The 20,778-nt window shown below is 34.6% G+C and overlaps 1 long non-coding RNA gene across 2 annotated transcripts in view; it reads left to right on the forward strand.

The window, feature by feature from the left end:
* Window positions 1-11,643, forward strand: part of LOC128928821 (uncharacterized) — a 276,849-nt gene extending 265,206 nt beyond the window's left edge. For both annotated transcript variants that reach the window (XR_013521727.1, XR_013521726.1), the window contains exon 4: window positions 11,173-11,643. This is a non-coding gene — a long non-coding RNA (uncharacterized LOC128928821). The remainder of the gene's footprint in view (window positions 1-11,172) is intronic.
* The last annotated feature ends 9,135 nt before the right edge of the window (window positions 11,644-20,778 follow it).

The following is a 20,778-nucleotide window of genomic DNA, read 5'->3' on the forward strand; positions in this document are numbered from 1 at the left end:
CAAACTTCCTTATCATTTCCATAGTTTAAATGAGTTAAATGGAATCACTCATTTAACAGTCTTTTCTGAAATATTTGCCTTTTTTTTGTTCAAAGCTTTTTCCAAACCCCTAGGAAATTATCAGCAGGAGCAGGAAGCCTAGTTTTCAGAGAACTATTAACTACATCAAGACTCAGTGATGAAAAAGACCACATGGAGGTCTTAGTCTTGCTTGTATTGAGGCTTCTTAAAGGTTCAAGAAAATAAACAGTTGTATTTTACTAGATTCAGTGTAGAGTTTTTAATCATGAACTTTATATGTGATTTTCAATCAAGTATGTATACATACATACATACATTTACAGCATGGGTTAAGGACACAGCTTGCTTTCTCGCATACACCTATGTAGAGACAACTCTTAAAATTAGAAGGGTCTCTGTTAAGCATCATGGGATGATACAAATTTGTATCAGACATAGAACCTTCCACATACATTTTGAGAGTTGATGAAACAAAGTAGAGCCAGTGCTGTAGTAGAGGTTTTGTGAATAATTCAAAAATGCTATGCAGAGACAAAAAATAAAAGCTCTTTTGGGCTGTATTATGATACAGCTACACAGTAATATAGTAAAAAAGGACGAACTAAAGTCATCAAGAAGAAGAATAAACAGTAACACAAAGATGAAAAATTAACTTGGAGAATTCGGAAAGTTAATTTAAAAAGTGAACTTATGAGACACATAAAAAGAAAGTTCTTTTCTTCGTAATAAGAAAATCATGAAAATTATTGGGTAATCAGTAGGCAAAACTAGAATTGCTTATGTCCCATCAAAATTCATATGTTGAAATCCAAACCCTAAGGTGATATTAAGAGGTGAGATATTTGGAAGGTGACAACAGAAAAGTTTAAATACTGATTTAGGAATACAGGTCAAAATGCTTATTTTTTAATTACAAATAAATAATGTAAAACTTTTAGAAAGAACATTACCATTCTACATCTGTCTCTCCAGGCACATATTGTGAAGGAATTTGCAAGTTTAGGCTATGAGATGGAGAAAAGTTCTTAAAAGATTTTGGCACAAGCAGTAAATGCTTGGTAATGAATAAATGGTGGCAAGATAATTATATTAATTTAAATAACAGTGAATAGTATGTTACTTAAAGCATCCAAGTAGAACTTAAATGACCTTATCTTGGAGGTGTTGTAGAGGTAATTCCTTTTTGAAAGTAAAAACATTGGTACAAGTAGATTACTTCTAAGCTTCATTTCAAATCTAAGATATTTGTATATAATGTTTAATTTACTTTGTTTAGACTCTTGATTTTCCAGATTTTATTCCTTTTTGTTATAAACATCTTACTGATTTTTCTTTGTTTCTTATAAACGTACGATACAGAATCTATCATTACATCTGTATCTACCACTGCCTATTTACTACACCAAAAATTTATAACCAAGGAAACACAGAGTGAACAATAAAGAGATAACATCTCATTAAATAAGCAACTTATCTCAAAAGTTTTATGCTATGTTTTTTCTTACTACAGAATTAAAATATGTTCACAGTAGGAAATTTACAAGATTTAAATAAAATGTAAATAACCGTGTAGGCCAAGGAAAGGAAACTTTTTCCTTCTTTCACTTTCTAGGACAGAGAATTAATATTATAGGCTATATTCTGGAATGCTGATTTTAGGACACATTTTCTAGTGGCCAGAATCACTGCATTTTAAGAGGTTAGAAACTGGATGTGGTTTTCTTTCTTCTCACTTCCACACAAGAGACTGAAGTTGTAATTGGATCCAGGCCTTCCACAAGGCCTAACCTGTTCCCTCTTGTCTTATTTTTTGCTGCCAGAATATAGGAGGTCCCCAGATGCTGTATGGGAGTGGAGGAAGTGAGGGGCTCAGTGATCACTGAGTTTAAAAGAGATTCTTTACATCTCTAGCCTAGGTCGCAAGCCTAATAAGGTTTCAGACACACAGCCTAATAATTTTTGTTTGTTTGTTTCTTGGAGGACTTATGTAGAAGAAAGGCTGACATATGGGACAGGCATAGTGTGTTAATTGATAAAATATAATCTACTAGCACTGTAATCTCTGATTTTCAACAATTCACTTTACCCAAAGATAATCACTGGGATACTTCAATTCAAAGCCTTTATGTCTCCTTTTTCTGTTAACTTAATCTTGATTTTATGCTTAGTTCCTAGGAAATAATTCAAAAGTATTCCAAATCCATTATGGAAATACTGTTTTTTCCAGGTACCTACTTTCCCAGACTCCCTGCAGCTAGAATTTGCCATGTGGCCCACTTCTGGCAAAAAGGTAAGGGCAAGTCTGCTAGGAGAGGAGGATTTCAGAGGAATGCCACCCCTCCCCAGGATGAATGGAGAGCTCCATTTACCATCTTCTTGTTTTTGCTTTCCCAACCATGTTTTTTGGCTCTATAGCTGTACTTTTATGACCCAGAGAAATAAAACTGAGGAAATACCATCAAATGAGGATGACAGAGAAGGAAGAGAAAAAGAGATTGGTTCCTCTGTAAGATCACAGAGCCATTGAAGCAAACCTGGAACAGACCACCTTGAGACCACATAACAGAGTTTTCTGTGCCTTGCAGCTAAGTAAAACCTATGTTTCAAACCTTTTCCTCTTACAAGCAGAACTTTTAGAAACATTTATATACTGGTGTCTTTATTCATATCTGTGATTATGTTTTTATGATGAACTCCTAAAGATGGAAGTACCAATTCACAGGAAATGCAAAACTCTAAGACTTGGTACACACTGCCTGCCCTCAAGAAAGATTGCACACATTTAGGATTCAATAAACACTATAGAAACTCTTAAAAATGTAATTGTACCAAAAAAGTTAATTTTCCTTAAGGAGAGCCCACATTTCTGCAACTTTTTAGAAAGCCCAGAAAAATTCCATGAGAAAACACAATACATAAAATCTAGAAAACAGAATAAAATATATAGAAAGACATCTTCAATCTGTAAATGCATAAACATATAAAGAAATCATCTAAGTTTCCAGACTTATGGGCACCTGGTAAAGCTATCAACTGACAAGGCTAGTTGAACTTCAGATTTTGAGTATCTCAATTAGCCTGTGCAGGATTAATCACTTTGGAGCATAGCACAGCACTGTGGATAATGTGCTTGTCCCCTGAAGACTGTCACAAGAGAGCCTGAAAAAGGAAAACTGCCCCTGGAATTCTATTTCCAGACACGTAGTGCTGAGTTTGTGACTTCAAAGTCCTCACTTCCCCATTTGCCCAGTCTGTTTTCCCTAATAAAGGTCATTTCAAAGAGTTATAAAGGCAGTATCAGAGATAGCATATTAAATGCAGCAAAATGGTAGCGAAACATATGGTAGGCTGATTACTGCAATATAGCTCAAATTTATGACACAATAGAACTTCATTATTGGGTTAGTTAACTGAAAGTTGAAAGGTCAAAGGTGTAGAATGTCCTTTGGAGAAGTTTTGTCAATTTCTGTATTATAGATGTTTGACAAGTTAATTTTTCAGTGCACCCTACTGTAACTATTCTCAATATCTAAATTTACCTGCTCAGATAGGTCTAAGGAAAATCTCTGTGACATGAAATGTCATTTCTCCTAATGAACAATTTATTTTCAGCTTCCTTTGGGGTCAGTTAACAGTAGAAATACATGGCATTTCCGAATATCTACCTATTCTAGTTCATTACTAGAATAACAAGTTCATTACTATATTCCTGACTGCTCTAATAAATGAGTCTATTTACTTCTAGCTATATATTCTCATTCTGTATGTCTGATACATGAATGCAATGTTAATGAAAGAAGCAATATAGGAAGACCTAGGATCTAGGACAAGCACTGTGAACAATACATTATTTGCTTTATAATAATTTAGGTTGATGTAGGTGTAAAAAAATGACAACCACATGGGAACGGTATGGGATGATCAAAGTCAAGAAGTGGTAAAGCCCAGAAAAGAAAAGGAAACATTCCCCCTTGAATTACAAGGCTTCAACTCAGTGATAAAAGGATTGTTGTTGTCAAAAGAAATAAACTAAAGGACTACTGTGTACATCCAGAGGTATCAACATGATCTTTGACCTTGAGATATTTACAAAGTTAATTAAGAAGACAGTACAAGTGCATAAAGAAAGTCGACTATGATGCCCACACAAATAAAACAATATGTGAAGATTGGAATTATGCTCTCACAAGCTAAGGAGCTACCCAAAGCTCCTACCCAAAGCTAGGAGGAGGGCTGGAGCAGATCCTTTGGAGACAGTGGAGTCCTGCTGGCATCTTAACTTCAGACTTCAAGCCTATACAAACTCTGAGGCAATAAATTTATGTTGTTTTTATCCACCTAGTTTGTGATACTTTGTTACAGCACCTTCAGGAAAGTAATACAACTGTGTCCTCCAACTTCTCACCATCTTAAAGCTACTTCGTTTATTTTTGTGTTTGCATCTTATCTCCCCATAGACTGTCTCATGAGAGAGAGAGAGAGAGCATAGCACTTTTCTGGAGATGAATATTTGGATGATATGCAATACTTATCCTTGAGGGACTTAATGAAGTATTTGTAATTAAAATGTAAAGCATTTCTATTCCATTAACTGAACCGACAGTGAAGTACTGCTGTGTTCTAGATGCTGCTACAAACATGGGACGCAGTGGGTAGCAGGAAAACCTGGCCCCTTCTCCGAGTTTATGTAATGCAGGGGAGAAAGATAATAAATAAAATAAAGAGTATACTACAGGATGTAATAAATATTAGAATTGTGGGATAAATGTCAATGGCTTGGTCAAGAAAGGTCAGTCAGAAATAAACTAGGTTGGTTTGAGAAACAGAGAGAAAGTGAGTGTTGAGATGAGGTACATGAGCAGTAGAGGGGGCAAATGAGAATGAGAGGGAGAAGTATTTGATCTCATAGGGGCTGGAAAGCTATGATCAGGATTTTGATTTTATTCTAAAGCCTAATGGAAAGCCATTAGGAGGTTCCAACTAAGATCATATCATGTTTTCCATTTTTATTTTTTCATGTTAATTTTTTTAATTTTAAATTTTTGTGCATACATAGTAGGTGTATATATTTATGAGGTACATGAGAAACTTTGATACAGGCACAATACATAATAATTACATCAATCATCACTCTGGCTGCTGCGGGGTAAACAGACTATAGGGAGATAAAATTAAACACAGGAAGATGATTTGACATGGGGGCTGTTGCTAATTGTGGCTTTGTCTAGGGTGCTGACACAAGGGGTACGTGTTACCAATTGTATCATGAAGGTATAGCTAACAGTAGTTGATGTTGGATGGAATATAGATGTGCTGGAAAATAAGATCAGTCCTAATTCTTAGGTTTCTTCATGACCTCTTATCAATTAAAATCAAACTGTATTTATTGGATGGCATTTCTTCAAATGAGAAGAGTTTACTTGATGTTTACATAGAAGAAGGTAGGTAGCCATCTGGGATAGATAATCCTTAAGCTCTTTTAAACCCTGAGTGCCCGTGATCCTAATGTTTAGAGCAAAGCTGCTACTCTACCTTTGATCAATTAGTCCTAGGAACTGAGCTCACACAGTGAAATGATAGTAGGGACTAGGATGAAGACTGCATCCATAGTATAATCATGTTATTTATGAATTTTCCATTGTTACATAATACCGTGATTAACAACAATTATTTTCTGGATACCTCTGTATTCTAGGTTTAGTGTTAAATGCTTTATGAATGCTACCAGTTAATCCTCATAAACCCTTATAAATCAAACAACTGAGTCTGAGAGGACAGTAATATGGTCAGGATTTAAGGGCCAGGAAGTAACATAACTAGAGTTTTAATCCAGATTTTCCTAACTTCCAAGTCTGTTCTACCTCCCCTCTGATTTGTAAAGACATTCAATGAATAACAAAGACAGTAAGAAGTATTAAAAATAAGGTAAAACAAATAAACACTTTGATCTTTTAACTTATTTGAAATTTGGTTTGGCATATAAGATAGCATAAATTTGTTTCAGTGTGTGAATATATACATGCTAATTATAAATATATATACATGAATAAATATATAAATTTATATGAATATATCTATTGACTCTTTGTAGGTATATACATACTATATGCACACACACATGCACACACTCTAGATAGAAACAAAATATCTTAGTAAAATAGGTAAAATTTCCTTGCCATGAGTGACTTTCATGATTTCAGAATTAACCAAGTATTCTTAGAATACATCAACACTATTGGCTTATTGGCTTATTATTCCTCAAAGCCAAAATGAGAAAGATCTTTAAAAAAGAAAAAAGTGGGATGTAAGTTTTATTGCTTGCTCTGTGTTCCTATTCACTGGTTGCCAAGAGAAGTAAATTAAAGTGACAAAGAGTTGAAATGGAAATCAAATTTTGCTAGTATTTTCGTTCAAAGAATTCTTCAAAAAGTTGAAATTAGAAGAAAAAATGAAGGTCATCCTCATTGGTGATGAAATATTCCCTTGCTGTCAAGGAGGATGTGGACACAAGAAAAACAACTTGGACTTAACCAGAAACTCAAAATACACTGCATTTTCAACTTAGTAATTAGGCTGATATGGGATGTCACAAACCGTGATTGCTACAGTGGACTGGCTTTGAAATGAATTCTCTGGATTAAATGGTGCCGGCACATTCTGCAGGCATGGCTAATCTGTGTGAAACGATGGTGCTGGGGAAGTCACTCCTGCTTGCTCTGACTAAAGCCTGTTCCCATGCACCTGCTGGAAGAGCAGGTGTTTTTTTTTTTTTTTCCATAGATCTGATTTTAAAAATAAGGTTAAAAGATGACAGCTGTGAGAAAATGAAGCCATTCTCTAGAGAGTAGCTGCCTTATGGGATAAGGAAAACAGTTCTTGGAAGCAAGCCCTGCAGCACTTTATTAGTCAGGTGTCAAAGGAGAGCTGTCTTCTCTGGAAGTTAGGCTGAAAAATTTTCTTTTAACCCAAACCTTTGCAGCATAACTTTTACTCTGTGAAAAGTCAAGAAAATGAACCTCTGTGTCCATATATTTATTTCATACCTTTTGACAAATATTGATTAAGCAATTACTTAGACACTATAATTGACAATACTAATATGAACCTAAAAAACTAAAAAACTCTATATGTAAGGAAATTTTAATGAGCATTAGCCAAAAAGTTTAATTCAGCATTTAACACTTCTGCACACATGTGAACAAGCTGTTGTTACTGTCTGCCAAGGTCCTTTGGTGTTACTGCTCAGGGTTACAAAATTTTTTTTCATGAATAACATTTAAAAATAAAATATATTTTGCCAGATTTATACTTACATAGGACATGGATACCAAGAAGCAATTTAATGATAAGGAAAATACTCTTCCTACATTGAAGAGTTGACTTAAGAAGCGAAGTCATCAAGGGAATATTCCCAGGAATCCAGAAAGGTAGGTAGAGGCAGAAGTGATAAATAGTGGTCCAGGCTATGGAGAAGCCAGGTCAGATGGACTAAAGAAAGTAGAAGCTGGTCCTAGTAATACGTGATCATTTTGAAACTGGTAGAGCAGATTCATAAATAATGTGATGGCCAAGTCCAAAATGCGGTGGGTTGGGAAATAAAGAACTGAGAAAGGAGAGTCAGTGAACAGAAATGACTCTTTATGACATTCAGTATTTAGGGTTAGAGAGCACATTGAGTGGGAAGTGGAGGAAAAGGGGATTTTGGTGGGGAATAAGGACACAAGAGAATGTCCCTAGAAGGCAAGGCAACCTGGAGAAGGAGAAAATAAAGACTGAGAAGAGGACCCAAGAAAGGTAAAGACAAACACATAGTTGAGCTATATGGTTCTCCATGGCAAGGCAGAGAGAACGTTTAAAAATGCAGGAGGTTTTGAGATGGATGACAAGAAAGCCCAGAAAGCTGAGGAACTGGGAAGTACAGCAATTGGAGGTGATGGGCCAAGCAAGACAGGAGCAAGCAGAAAAGACTGGAACCAAGGCAGAATACAGTTTAGAGAAGGAGATCTGGTTGTTTAAGTCACTCAAGAGGAAGCCAAGAGCAGAAGGGGAGAAGAGAAAAATCTGATAACTAACTGGTGTTACTCTATCAGGCCATATGTAGCATGTGCATATATTTATACATGTACATACATGTACACACATATATACTGTCATGCATCACTTAACTACAGTGATATGTTCTGAGAAATATGCTATTAGGCAGTTTCATCATTGTGCAAGTATCTTAAGAGTACTTAAAAAAATCAAGATCGAATAGCCTACTACATACCATGCTATATGGCATACCTTATGATCCCAGGTCATAAACCTGCACAGCATGTTACTATATTGAATACTGTAGGCAATTGTAACATAGTGGTGAATATTTGTCTATTTAAATATAGAAAAGGTATAGTAAAAATACAGTGTCATAGATCAGGCTCGGTGGGTGGCTCACACCTCCAACATCTTGGGGGGCCAACGCAGGCAGATCACAGAAGGCCAGTAGTTCGAGACCAGCCTGACCAATGTGGCAAAACTCCATCTCTACAAAAAACACAAAAATTATCCATGCGGTTTCATGTCTATAATCCCAACTACTCGGGAGTCAAACACAAGAATCCCTGGAACCCAGGAGATGGAGGTTGCAGTAAGCTAAGATTGCGCCACTGCACTCCAGCCTGGGTGACAGAGTAAGACCATCTCAAAAAGAAAAAAAAATACAGTGTTATAATCTTATAGGACAACTATTATAGATGGAATCTGTTATTTACTGAAATGTCATTTTGTAGCACATGACTATGCACACACACACACACACACACATATACTATAATACCTATGACATTTTAACAAAAATTCCTGTTCATGCTTTTCTTCAGAAATGAGATTAAATTTGGGGAAGCATTTTCAAGGTCCTAAAATCAAGTTGTTATAATGAGAGAAAAAAGAAGACTGTAATATTTCACATTATGTAGTATTTTTTCAGTCATCAGAACACTTACACATACTACATGGTTTTCTTTGAGCCTCAAAGCATAACCCTGGATACTATTTGGGCAGGAATTATTTTTTTCTATTCTGCCAATGAAAAAAAACATGTTGTGGCCACACAGATCTTCATATTTTAAAACCCAACCTACAGCACTTTTTATTGTAATCTATATATCACATTGCCTTTCTATTCAGACTTTAAATTATTTTTTCTATGCAAAATTAAAATATATTTTCAGTGCTCATTTTTATAAACTGAGTTTTTATGCATATTTGTATATTAATGCACTACTTATAAGAATGTTTGTGAAATATCAACATTCATTACAGGTTCCTTTGAATTCCAAGAAAATCTTTCATTGCATGAATATTACTATTATCTCACTTTCCAGCTTTCTCAAAGCAGGCACTGTGAAGAATGCCTCAGACTGGCAAATAAATAAATAAAATAAAATAAAATAAAAGATATTAGGACATTACTGGAGAGAAAAAGAAACTGCACTTTGATAATATTCGTTATTTAGCTGAAATGTACAGCTCAAATAGAAGCTTTTGGCATTTCTCACATTACAGTGAAGCACTAGAGAGAAAGTAGCAACACAGAAATGTACTTGTTGCCTGAGGCATGTTTTAATTTGGGGTTCAATGATTCTGTCCTACATGACCAACTAAAATAAAAACCTATGTTCTGGAAGTTGGTTTGTGAGGATTTAGGGGTTAACAACTCTGAATGACTTAAGCATCCCCTACCGGAGTATGATGCTTGTTTTATTTGGCTTAGAATTGTACCTAGGTAGAGAATGATGAACTTCTATTTAATTGTGACATCTTTTCTTTCTCATTTCTTAGAAAAGGGGATATGTCATCAGTTGGGCAGCAATACAAACTCTATTCTTCTAAAGTGGATTTTAAAGTTATTAACACAGAGTTTCATCAGGATTCCTTTTAGCAGGACCAATATCAAGGGCCAGTTTCTGTTGCATCTCACCTGCAATTTATTTTTTATCAAATTATGTTGGAACTAAAATATGGTGGGTTAAGAACATCAGTCCTTTCTGCAGTGTCAAGGAGCTCATTTTTGAACACTAGTTCTTTCCCTATGGTTCTGTATTGGGCATGTAATTTAAGAAGTCTGCCACATTATTTTGAAAGTTAAGCTCAGAGTCTCCTTGGGTAATTGGGGTCACCTTCCTGTGGGCAGTACTTGAACTGAGACAATTCTGATTAAAAAAAAATATTTCTGAAGATATCTTGAGAGATGGCAGTGAAAAAGTCAGAACAGAATGATTTTTAAGCAGGATTTATAAGTGTTTTTAAAAATTCTTAGAATCACATACATCTAATTTTTTATATGTACAGAATTGTTCATTTCAGAACTTTTTAGAAAGTAATTTAAAATTTTTTTTGATATAGTTCTTAGAAGTAAGATTCTTCACTTACTTCATTCCTTTTTATTTTCTTTTAGTGTGAGGAGAGCAGAAAAAATAAAATCTGCCTTCTAAAAACACTTTGTAGGGCTGGATGTGGTGGCTCACACCTGTAATCCCAGCACTTGGGAGGCCGAGGCAGGCAGATTATGAGGTCAACAGCTTGAGACCATTGTGGCCAACATGGTGAAACCCCGTCTCTACTAAAAATACAAAAATTAGCTGGGCATGGTGGCATGTGCCTGTAGTTACAGCTACCCAGGAGACTGAGGCAGGAGAATCACTTGAACCTGGGAGGCAGAAGTTGCAATGAGCCAAGATCGTGCCACTGCACTCCAGCCTGGTGACAAAGCAAGACTCCATCACAAAGAAAAAAAAAATACCACTTGGTAAAGGATGAAGATTATCAACTGGAGAGCTATGTGTGGCTATTTATCTTTTATAACTTAGAGCCAAAAGAGGAATATTATATGTAATGTCATACATAGGTAGAGAATGATGAACCAAATCCTGTTTTATTGCAGGATTTTTAAGAACTTACTTTTGAAATGATGCAGAGCCATGGTGCTGCAGAAGGTGGATGTTCAGCATAGTGAGACTTAACATTCAATATGAATTTGATTGAAATCAGATGGGAAAACATTCTGCATCATTCTTCCTGCTCCTCTTGTCTGCTAGGATATTATCTGTATGAATAAAAATAACCTCCCCCAAATAATTTACATAGTGATTTTTCTATTATTTTTTGTAGGAGAAACAAACAAACAAACAAAACAAGAAAATGACCATGGAAAGTAACAACAACTGAAAAAGGATAAAAGAAAATGTGTGAAAGAGGACAAGAAGGGCAATACCAAAAGTATACAAGGAGTGCTTATGCGGTAACCACTTTAGAATGCTTTTGCTGATGTTTGAAGATTTCAAAACTAGGGCAGAGACAGATCTCAGTGACTAAGCAAATAAAAGGAGAAGAATGAGGCATTTTCTTCTCTCATGTACAGATTATATGTAATTACGATGCTAAGGATAATTTTGTAGCATAAAAAAGGGGATGCTAAGGAGAATAGTTTCTCCCTAACTTGTAGAAGGAGGGTATACTATAGTCTATCAAAGAATGAAACCTGTCCTCTCCTAATAAAGTCTCAAACCAGGGTGACTGGCTTTCTTTTGAGTTAGAGTTACCAGTTTCAAATAAATGCTTGGTAATACCATGAAATATAAACATGTTGTCATGGTCAGTGCGTCTCATATTCTGCAATGATACCTTTCTCTATTCTTTTCTGAAATTTCTTTCCCATTCTTAGCAAATAGCCTCTGATCATATATCACACACACAATTGAACATATCACATAGAAATTTCATCAGCTCACTGCCTCCAAACCAATGAACCTAAAATCTACTAACATCAACACCATCCAGGAAACCATAACCTCACCAAATGTACTAAATAAGGCACCAGGGACCAATACTGGTGAAACAGAGATATGTATCTTTCTGACAGATCATTCAAAATAGCTGTGTTGAGGAAACTCAAAGAAATTCAAGATGACACAGAGAAGGAATTCAGAATTTTATCAGATAAATTTAACAAAGAGATTAAAATGATGAAAAAGAATCAAGAAATTCGGGAGCTGAAAAATGCTACTGGCATAATAAAAAATGCACCAGAGCCTTTTAATAGCAGAACTGATCAAGCAGAAGAATGAATTAGTGAGCTTGAAGACAGACTATTTAGAAATACACAGTCAGAACAAAAAAAAGAATAAAGAATGAAGCAAGGACGCACACCTACAGGATCTAAAAAATAGCCCCAAAGGGCAAATCTAAGAGTTACCAGCCTTAAAGAGAAGGTAGAGAAAGAAATCAATAGCCAAGTACAAGAAGGTTATAGAACACCAAGCAGATTTAATCCAAAGAAGACTGCCTTGAATCATTAAATAATTAAACTCCCAAAGTTCAAGGATAAAGAAAGGATACTAAAAGCAGCAAGAGGAAAGAAACAAATAACATACACTAGAGCTCCAGTACACCTGACAACAAACTTTTCAGTGGAAAGCTTACACATCCAGAGAGTGACATGGTATATTTAAAGTGCTTAAGAGTGGCTTTTACCCAGAATATATTGGACAAAAATATCTCTCAAACATTAAGAAGAAATAAAGATTTTTCCAGACAAATAAAAGCTGAAGGATTTCATCAATACCAGATCTATCCTATAAGAAATGTTAAAGGGAATACTTCAATCAGAAAGAAAAGGCCATTAATGAGTAATAAATAATCACCTGAGGTACAAAACTCACGAGTAATAGTAAGTACACAGAAAAACACAGAATATTATAACATTGTAATGGTAGTGTGTTAACTAATCTTATAATAGAATGACTAAATGACAAATGAATAAAAAATAATGACTACCACAAAGTTTCAAGACATAGTCAATACAGTAAGACATAAATAGAAACAACAAAAAGTTAAAAAGTAGGGAGGCCAAGTTATGGACTAGAGTATTTATTAATTTTCTTTTTGCTTGTTTGTTTATGCAAGTAGCGTTAAGTTGTTATCAGGTTAAAATAATGGGTTAAAAGATAGTATTTGTAAGCCTTACGGTAATTTCAAACCAAAAACCATGCAAGACTACACAAAAAAATAAAAAGCAAGAAACTGTCATATCACAATAGAACATCACCTTCATTAGAGGAAGACAGAAAGGAAAGGAAGAAAAGATAAGCAAATGAACAAACAAACAAACAAAAAAACCACAAAACAAAATGGCAAGAGTAAGTCCTTACTTGTTGACAACAACACTAAAGTAAATGGACTAAATTCTCCAATCAAAAGACATAGACTGGCTGAGTGGATGAAAAAACAAGACCCATTGATATTTTACCTATAAGAAACACATTTCACCTATAAAGACACACATAGACTGAAAATAATGGGCTAGAAAATGATACTCCATTCCAATGGAAACCAAAAAAGAGCAGGATCAAGATACTTATATAAGACAAAATAGATTTCAAGACATAAACTATAAGACAAGATAAAAAAGTTTGCTATATAATGATACAGGGGTCAATTTAGCAAGAGGATATAACAATTTGAAATATATATATATGTACCTAACACTGGAGTACCCAGATAAATCAAGAAAATATTATTAGAGCTAGAGAGAAACAGGTCCCAATACCATAATAGCTGGAGGCTTCAACAACTTAGTTTCAGCATTGAAGAGATCTTCCAGACAGAAAATCAACAAAGAAACAGACTTAATCTGTACTATAGACTAAATGGATATAATAGATATTTACAGAACATTTGATCCAAGAGCTTCAGAATACTCTTTTTCTTCAGCACATGAATCATTCTAAATGATAGACTATATATTAACTCATAAGACAAATCTTAAAACATTCAAAAGTTTTTGAATTATCAAGCATATTCTCTGACCACAATGGAATAAAAATTAATAACAAGAAGAATTTTGGAAACTATAAAAATACATCAAAATTAAACAATGTGCACCTGAGTCCAGTGGGTCAATGAAGACATTGAGAAGGAAATTGAAAAATTTCGTGAAACAAATCATAATGGAAACATAACATCCAAACACCTGTGGGATACAGCAAAAGCAGTACTCAGAGGGAGTTTTATAGCTAAAGTGCCTACATCAACAAAAAGAAGAAAAACTTCAAATCAACAATATAATGATCCATCTTAAAGAAGTAGAAAAGCAAAAGCAAACCAAACCCAAAAGTAATAGAAGAGAACAAATATCAGTGCAGAAATAAATGTTGAAATTGTTTTTAAAAAGCAGCTCAATGAAACACAAATTCAGTTTTTTGAAAAGTTAAACGAAATTGACAAAACGTTAGCCAGACTAACTTAGGGGAAAACAGAGTAGATCCAAATAAATAAAATCAGAAATGAAAAACAAGACATTACAACTGCTGCTGCAGAAATTCAAACCATTACTAGCTACTATAAGCAACTATAGGCCAATAAACTGGAAACTCTAGAAGAAAAGGGCAAATTTCTAGTCATAAAACCTACTAAGATTGAGCTGGGAAGAAACTCAAAACCTGAACAGTCCAATAACAGATAATGAGATTGAAGCCATAATGAAGTCTCCCAGTAAAAAAAGCCCAGGACCCAGTGGCTTTACTGCTTAATTCTATCAAACATTTAAAGAACGAATTCCAATTATACTCAAACTATTCTGAAAAATAGAGGCGGAAAGAATATTTCCAAACTCATTATCTGAGGTCAGTATTACCCTGATACCAAAATCAGACAAAGACACATAAAAAAGAATGACAGGCTAATATATCTGATGAATACTGATGCAACAGTCCTCAACAAAATAGCAGCAAACTGAATTCAACAATAGATTAGAAAGATCAGTCATTATAACCAAGTGGGATTTATCCCTGAGATGCAAGGATGGCTCAACATATGCAAATCAATCAATGTGATACATCATGTTGACAGAATGGAGGATAAAAACCACATAATTATTTCAATTTTTGCTGAAAAAGCATTTGCTAAAATTCAACATTCCTTGATGATAAAAGCCCTCAAAAAACTAGGGATAGAAGGAACATAACTCAACATAATAAAAGTCATATATGACAAGACCCAGAGCTAGTATTATTCTGAATGAGGGAAAATTGAAAGCCTTTCCTCTAAGATCTGGAACATAAGAAGGATGTCCACTGTCACCACTGCTATTCAATAATGTATTGGAAGTCCTAGCTAGAGCAATCAGATAAGAGGAAGATATAAAGGGTATCTAAATTGGAAAGGAAGAAATCAAATTATTCTTTTTTATAGATAATATGATCTTATATTTGGAAAAACCTAAAGACTCCACAAGAAAACTATTAGAACTGATAAAAAAAATTTCAGTAAAGTTGCAGAATACAAAATCAGCATACAAAAATCAGTAGCATTTGTATATGCTGACAGTGAACAATGTGAAAAAGAAATAAAAAAGTAATCCCATTTATAACAGCCACACATAAGATTATTTAGGAATTAACCAAAGGAATGAAAGATCTCTATAATAAAAACTATAAAACACTGATGAAAGAAATTGAAGAAGACACAAAGAAATGGAAATATATTCCATGTTCATGAATTGGAAGATGTAATATTTTAAAATTATCCATGCTCACCCAAAGCAGTCTACAGATTCAATACAATCTCTGTGAAAATGCCAATTGTGTTCTTCACAGAAATAGAACAATCCTAACATTTATATGGAAGCACATAAAACCTAGAATAGCCAAAGCTATCCTAAGCAAAATGAACAAAACTAGAAGAATCACATTACCTGACTTCAAATTATGCTACAGAGCTGTAGTAGCCAAAACAGTATAGTATTGGCATAAAAACAGATACATAGATCAATAGAACAGAATAGAGAACCCAGGAATGAATCCAATCTCCTACAGTGAACTCATTTTTGACAAAGGTACCAAGAACATACACTGGGGAAAGATAGTCTCTTCAATAAATGGTACTGGGAAAATTTGATATCTACATGCAGAAAAATGAAATTATACCCCCATCTCTTGCAATATGTTAAAATCAAATCAAAATAATGATTTAAATCTAAGATCCCAAACTATGAAACCACTACAAGAAAACACTGAAGAAAATCTCCAGGATATAGGTCTGGCCCAAAATTTCTTGAGCAGTACCTCACAAGCATATGCAATCAAAGCAGAAAAAAAAATTATATATATATATATATATATGGCAAATGGGATAACATCAAGTTAAAAACCTTCTACAAAGCAAAGGATTCAATCAGCAGAGTAGAGACAACTCACATAATGGGAGAAAATATTTGCAAACTACCTATCTGACAAGGGATTAATAAGCAGAATATATAAGGCGCTCAAACAATTACATTGGAAAAAATACTTAGGAAATCAATTTAAACGAGAGGGCAAAAGGCCTATATACTGAAAACTGTAAAACAAAGATGAAAGAAATTGAAGACACAAATAAAGATTTCTCATGTCTATGGACTGACAGAATACTATTTAAATGTTCATACTACAAAAGTGATCTATAGAGTTAATGTAATACATAGTAATAATTAGCTCATTTAGCCATTTTACAATGTATATGTATTTCAAAACATCGAGTACATAATAAATATGTATAATTTTATTTCTATTAAAAATAAACAAATAGAAAAAAGTAAATGTAGTTCTTCACGCCTGTAATCCCAGCACTTTGGGAGGCAGGCGGGTGGATCACGAGGTCAACAGATGGAGACCATCCTGGTCAACATGGTGAAACCCCGTCTCTACTAAAAATACAAAAAATTAGCTGGGCACAGTGGAGTGTGCCTATAATCCCAGCTATTCAGGAAGCTGAGGCAAGAGAATTGCCTGAACGTAGGAGGCGGAGGTTGCGGTGAGCCGAGATCGCGCCATTGCACTCCAGCCTGGGTAACAAGAGCTAAACTCCGTCTCAAAAAAAAGGGATTGTATTTTCCTTTTTCAGATTGTTGGTGCATGGAGATACTACTTATTTTACTGTATGTTGATTTTGTATCCTGAGATTTTACTGAATTTATTCTAACAGTTTGTGGAGCCTCTAGAGGTTTTTTTTTTTTTTGAGACAGAGTTTCGCTCTTGTTACCCAGGCTGAAGTGCAATGGCGCGATCTCGGCTCACCGCAACCTCCGCCTCCTGGGTTCAGGCAATTCTCCTGCCTCAGCCTCCTGAGTAGCTGGGATTACAGGCACGTGCCACCATGACCAGCTAATTTCTTGTATTTTTAGTAGAGACGGGGTTTCACCATGTTGACCAGGATGGTCTCGATTTCTCAACCTCATGATCCACCCGTCTTGGCCTCCCAAAGTGCTGGGATTACAGGCTTGAGCCACCGCGCCCGGCCCGAGTTTTTTTGTTTGTTTGTTTGTTTGTTTTTAATGGAAGATCATATCATCTTAAAAACACAATTTCTTTCTCTCTCATTTCGATACCTTTTTTTTCTTGCCTAATAGCTCTGCCTAGGACTTACAGTACTAAGCTGAATAGAAGTGGTAAGAGAATGCACTTTATCTTGTTCCTCATTTTAAATAAAAAAGCTGTCAAGTTTTTCCTGTTGAGTGAAGTTTGCTGTGAGTTTGTCATATAAAGCTTTTATTGTGTTGAGGTACATTTCTTGTATGCCGGGGAAAACTAGATTTAGATATTACAACTTCTCTGATGAAACAGGAAAGAAGAAAAAACATGAGTATAGATATAGGTAAGTTTGCTGGGTTTTAAATTATTTTTAAATATTTTAATTTTCATAGGTACATAGCAAATGTATATATTTACAAGGTATATGAGATGTTTTAACAAAGGAATGTAATGTGAAATAACTACATAGTGGAGAATGGGGTATTCAACTTCTCAAGCATTTATCCTTTGAGTTACAAGGTTTCACTTGGGCTGAGAGTAGTGGTCTCCAACTTCTCCATATTGTGCTGATAACCTAAGAATTTATGACTTTCAAGGGGATGAGTTATAGAACAACACTGGTCACTTTTTCATGTGATTTCTCCATTGAGCAGCCTGTTATATATTCCAACTCCCCAGCCTTGACTGCAAGATTTTTTTTTTGAACTTTATATACCCAGTGGAGAAGCAGCCCTCCACTGCCAGCTGCTAATCTTTGTTTACGTTGTCTCATATGTTACCCATTCCTTCTCATTGTGCTCCATTTCCTCTCATTCATGAGACAGTTCCCTTCTGGTGTAAATAATTCTAGAGAGGTTAGGTGTGATACAGTCATGCCTTTTATTTCTTACAACTGGCCTTCTCCATGACCCATTTAACATCACACTTGAGGGAAAAAAACACACACACAAAATAAATTTTGTTTAAATATGATTTCCAATATATTTTTGTGTAGATTTACATTTATATTTACATGTATCTATGTATAGCTCTATAAGTGTGCTTTGTTGCTCTTCCATATAAATTCTTTGTATAATATATCAAGTTTCTACAACACACACCCTTGCCTTACAGCAAACACACATAAATATTGATAAACATCTTTAGAAAATTTTTATCACTGTTGGCAACAGATTTAGGTTTCCCTGAAAACAAAAACATCACTTAAACTAAACTTGTAGTTTGAGAGCTTTGTAATCTATACTAATCTATACAGCATATGCCATTATTTTGTATAACCAGGGAGGCTTAGAAGGTTGTATTCACAAAGTGAGTCAGCATAAAACAAGGAATTCTGCCTCCTACAAAACAATTCATCTTTCCTCTTTTCCCACTCAAGTTGAGGTGATGACTATGAACTCCTGAAAGCTTGTTAATATATTATTTACGAAAGAAGCTTTAAAAACGTTATTTGATGTCTCTCTTGGAGTCTAGAGATGCATGTCCTTACAACTAAGAAATAAAGCAGTAAATAGAAATCTTGTCAACAAGCACAAGGAGATATGTTATTATCAATTGAAAGACTCCATTTTTCCTGGAAAATTACAAATACACCTTTCCAAAACTGCTGATCCAATGATGCATTAAATATAACTATTTTTATTTGATCATAAATTCAAGTATTCAGTGTAATGTAGAAACTCAAAAGGTATTACTCTATTAACCTATTGTTTATTGTGTGATATATATGCACTGAGTTAGAATAATTATAAATAAAATTTTATATATAAAATTTTCTACACTACAGAATTTGCTCCCTTTTGTAAAACTTCTTAAAAATGCTGAATTTTAAAAGTTGGGCAAACAGAAGTTGATTTTTTGGCCAAACTTAACTTGTAAAACTTTTTGTAAAACTTCTTCAAAACACTGAATTTTAAAAGTTGGGCAAGCAGAAGTTGCTTTTCGGTCAAATCTATAGAAAGTGCTTTTCTGAACCAATGATATTATGCTTATGGAAATAAAAGGTTTTACCTAGTGGTACAGAAACATGCAGGTGAGTTTAAATACTTTAGAGCACCTTTCTTACACTGGCTCACCTATCTTGGTTGCCTTGTTGCACAAGCATCCTTTTGGGTTGTCCAATGGGGCAGTATTGTCAATCACCTTAATATTTCCCCATATTACAGAAATTTCTTCCCTGACAGGTATTCTAACAATTGCCTCAAAACTTAGCTCTTGTTTTATAATGTACTTATACTGTCTATCTAATAAAGCTTGATCAACACTATTTCTTCAAACAATTACTGTGTTCAAATATAAAGTTTAATATTACAGTGAAAACCATATACCCCACACCTTGATTCCAAAATAAAAATTATCTATTATAGTTTATTTATTACATATCTGTATGTACCCCGCTTCCAATACATAAATCTACCTAACTTTTGAGGTTTCAAAGTACAAGAATTGGTATAGTTACTCCACAATACTTAGATGTGCATACATTAACTAAAGTTCCATCTTCATTTTTTCTTTTCAGATATATTTTACATATAATGAGATGAATGTTTTTTAAATGTACCATTCTGTAAGTTTTGGAAACATCATTTATCTGCTGTTATCCCTCTTAAGATAAAGAATGCCCCATAAAGTTTCATGCCCCTTCTCAGTCTATCCTGATTCTCAGAGACAAGTTTTGTTTTATCATGGGTTTTCAACAATGATTAGTTCTGCCGGCCCCAGAAATTCATATAAATGGAATCACACAGGATAGAATAGTCCCCTCTTATCCATGGGAGATACATTCCAAGACCTCCAGTGACTGATTCAAATCGCAGATAGCACCAAACCACATATATGCTACGTCTTTCCATCTGATAACCTAGACAGGTACTAAGAGATTAACAGGTGGAAAGCATGTACGTGGTAGGTATACTGGACAAAGGGATGAATTCACGTCCCTGTGGGACAAAGTGGAATGTCAGGAGATTTAAACATGCTACTCAGAACAGCACACTGTTAGAAATGTTTATTTCTGGAATTTTATTTATTTATTATTTTTAGATTGTGGTTGACCACAGGTTACGAACTGAAGAAAGCAAAACCATGAATAAGAAGGGACTACTCTATGCTCTTTTGTGTAATGCCTCTTTACTCAACACACTATTTTTGAGATTCTTCCATATAGTTGTACAAGTCAATAGTTCATTGCTCTTACTGCTAAATGGTAGCTCGTTGAGGGAATGTGTCGGTTTATTCATTGGCTATTTATGAACACTTGGAGTCTTTCCAGTTTTTGGCTCTATGATAAAGTACCATAAACATTCCTATACAAGTTGTTTTAATTATTCTAGTAAGTATGCAGTAGTATCTCATTGTGATTTTAATTTTTTTTCTCTGATGTGAACTAATGTTGAGCTTCTTTTCATGTAGATACTTTTATTGAAGTGCT

Source organism: Callithrix jacchus, chromosome 8, assembly GCF_049354715.1.
Source record: "Callithrix jacchus isolate 240 chromosome 8, calJac240_pri, whole genome shotgun sequence".
Lineage (NCBI taxonomy): Eukaryota > Metazoa > Chordata > Mammalia > Primates > Cebidae > Callithrix > Callithrix jacchus.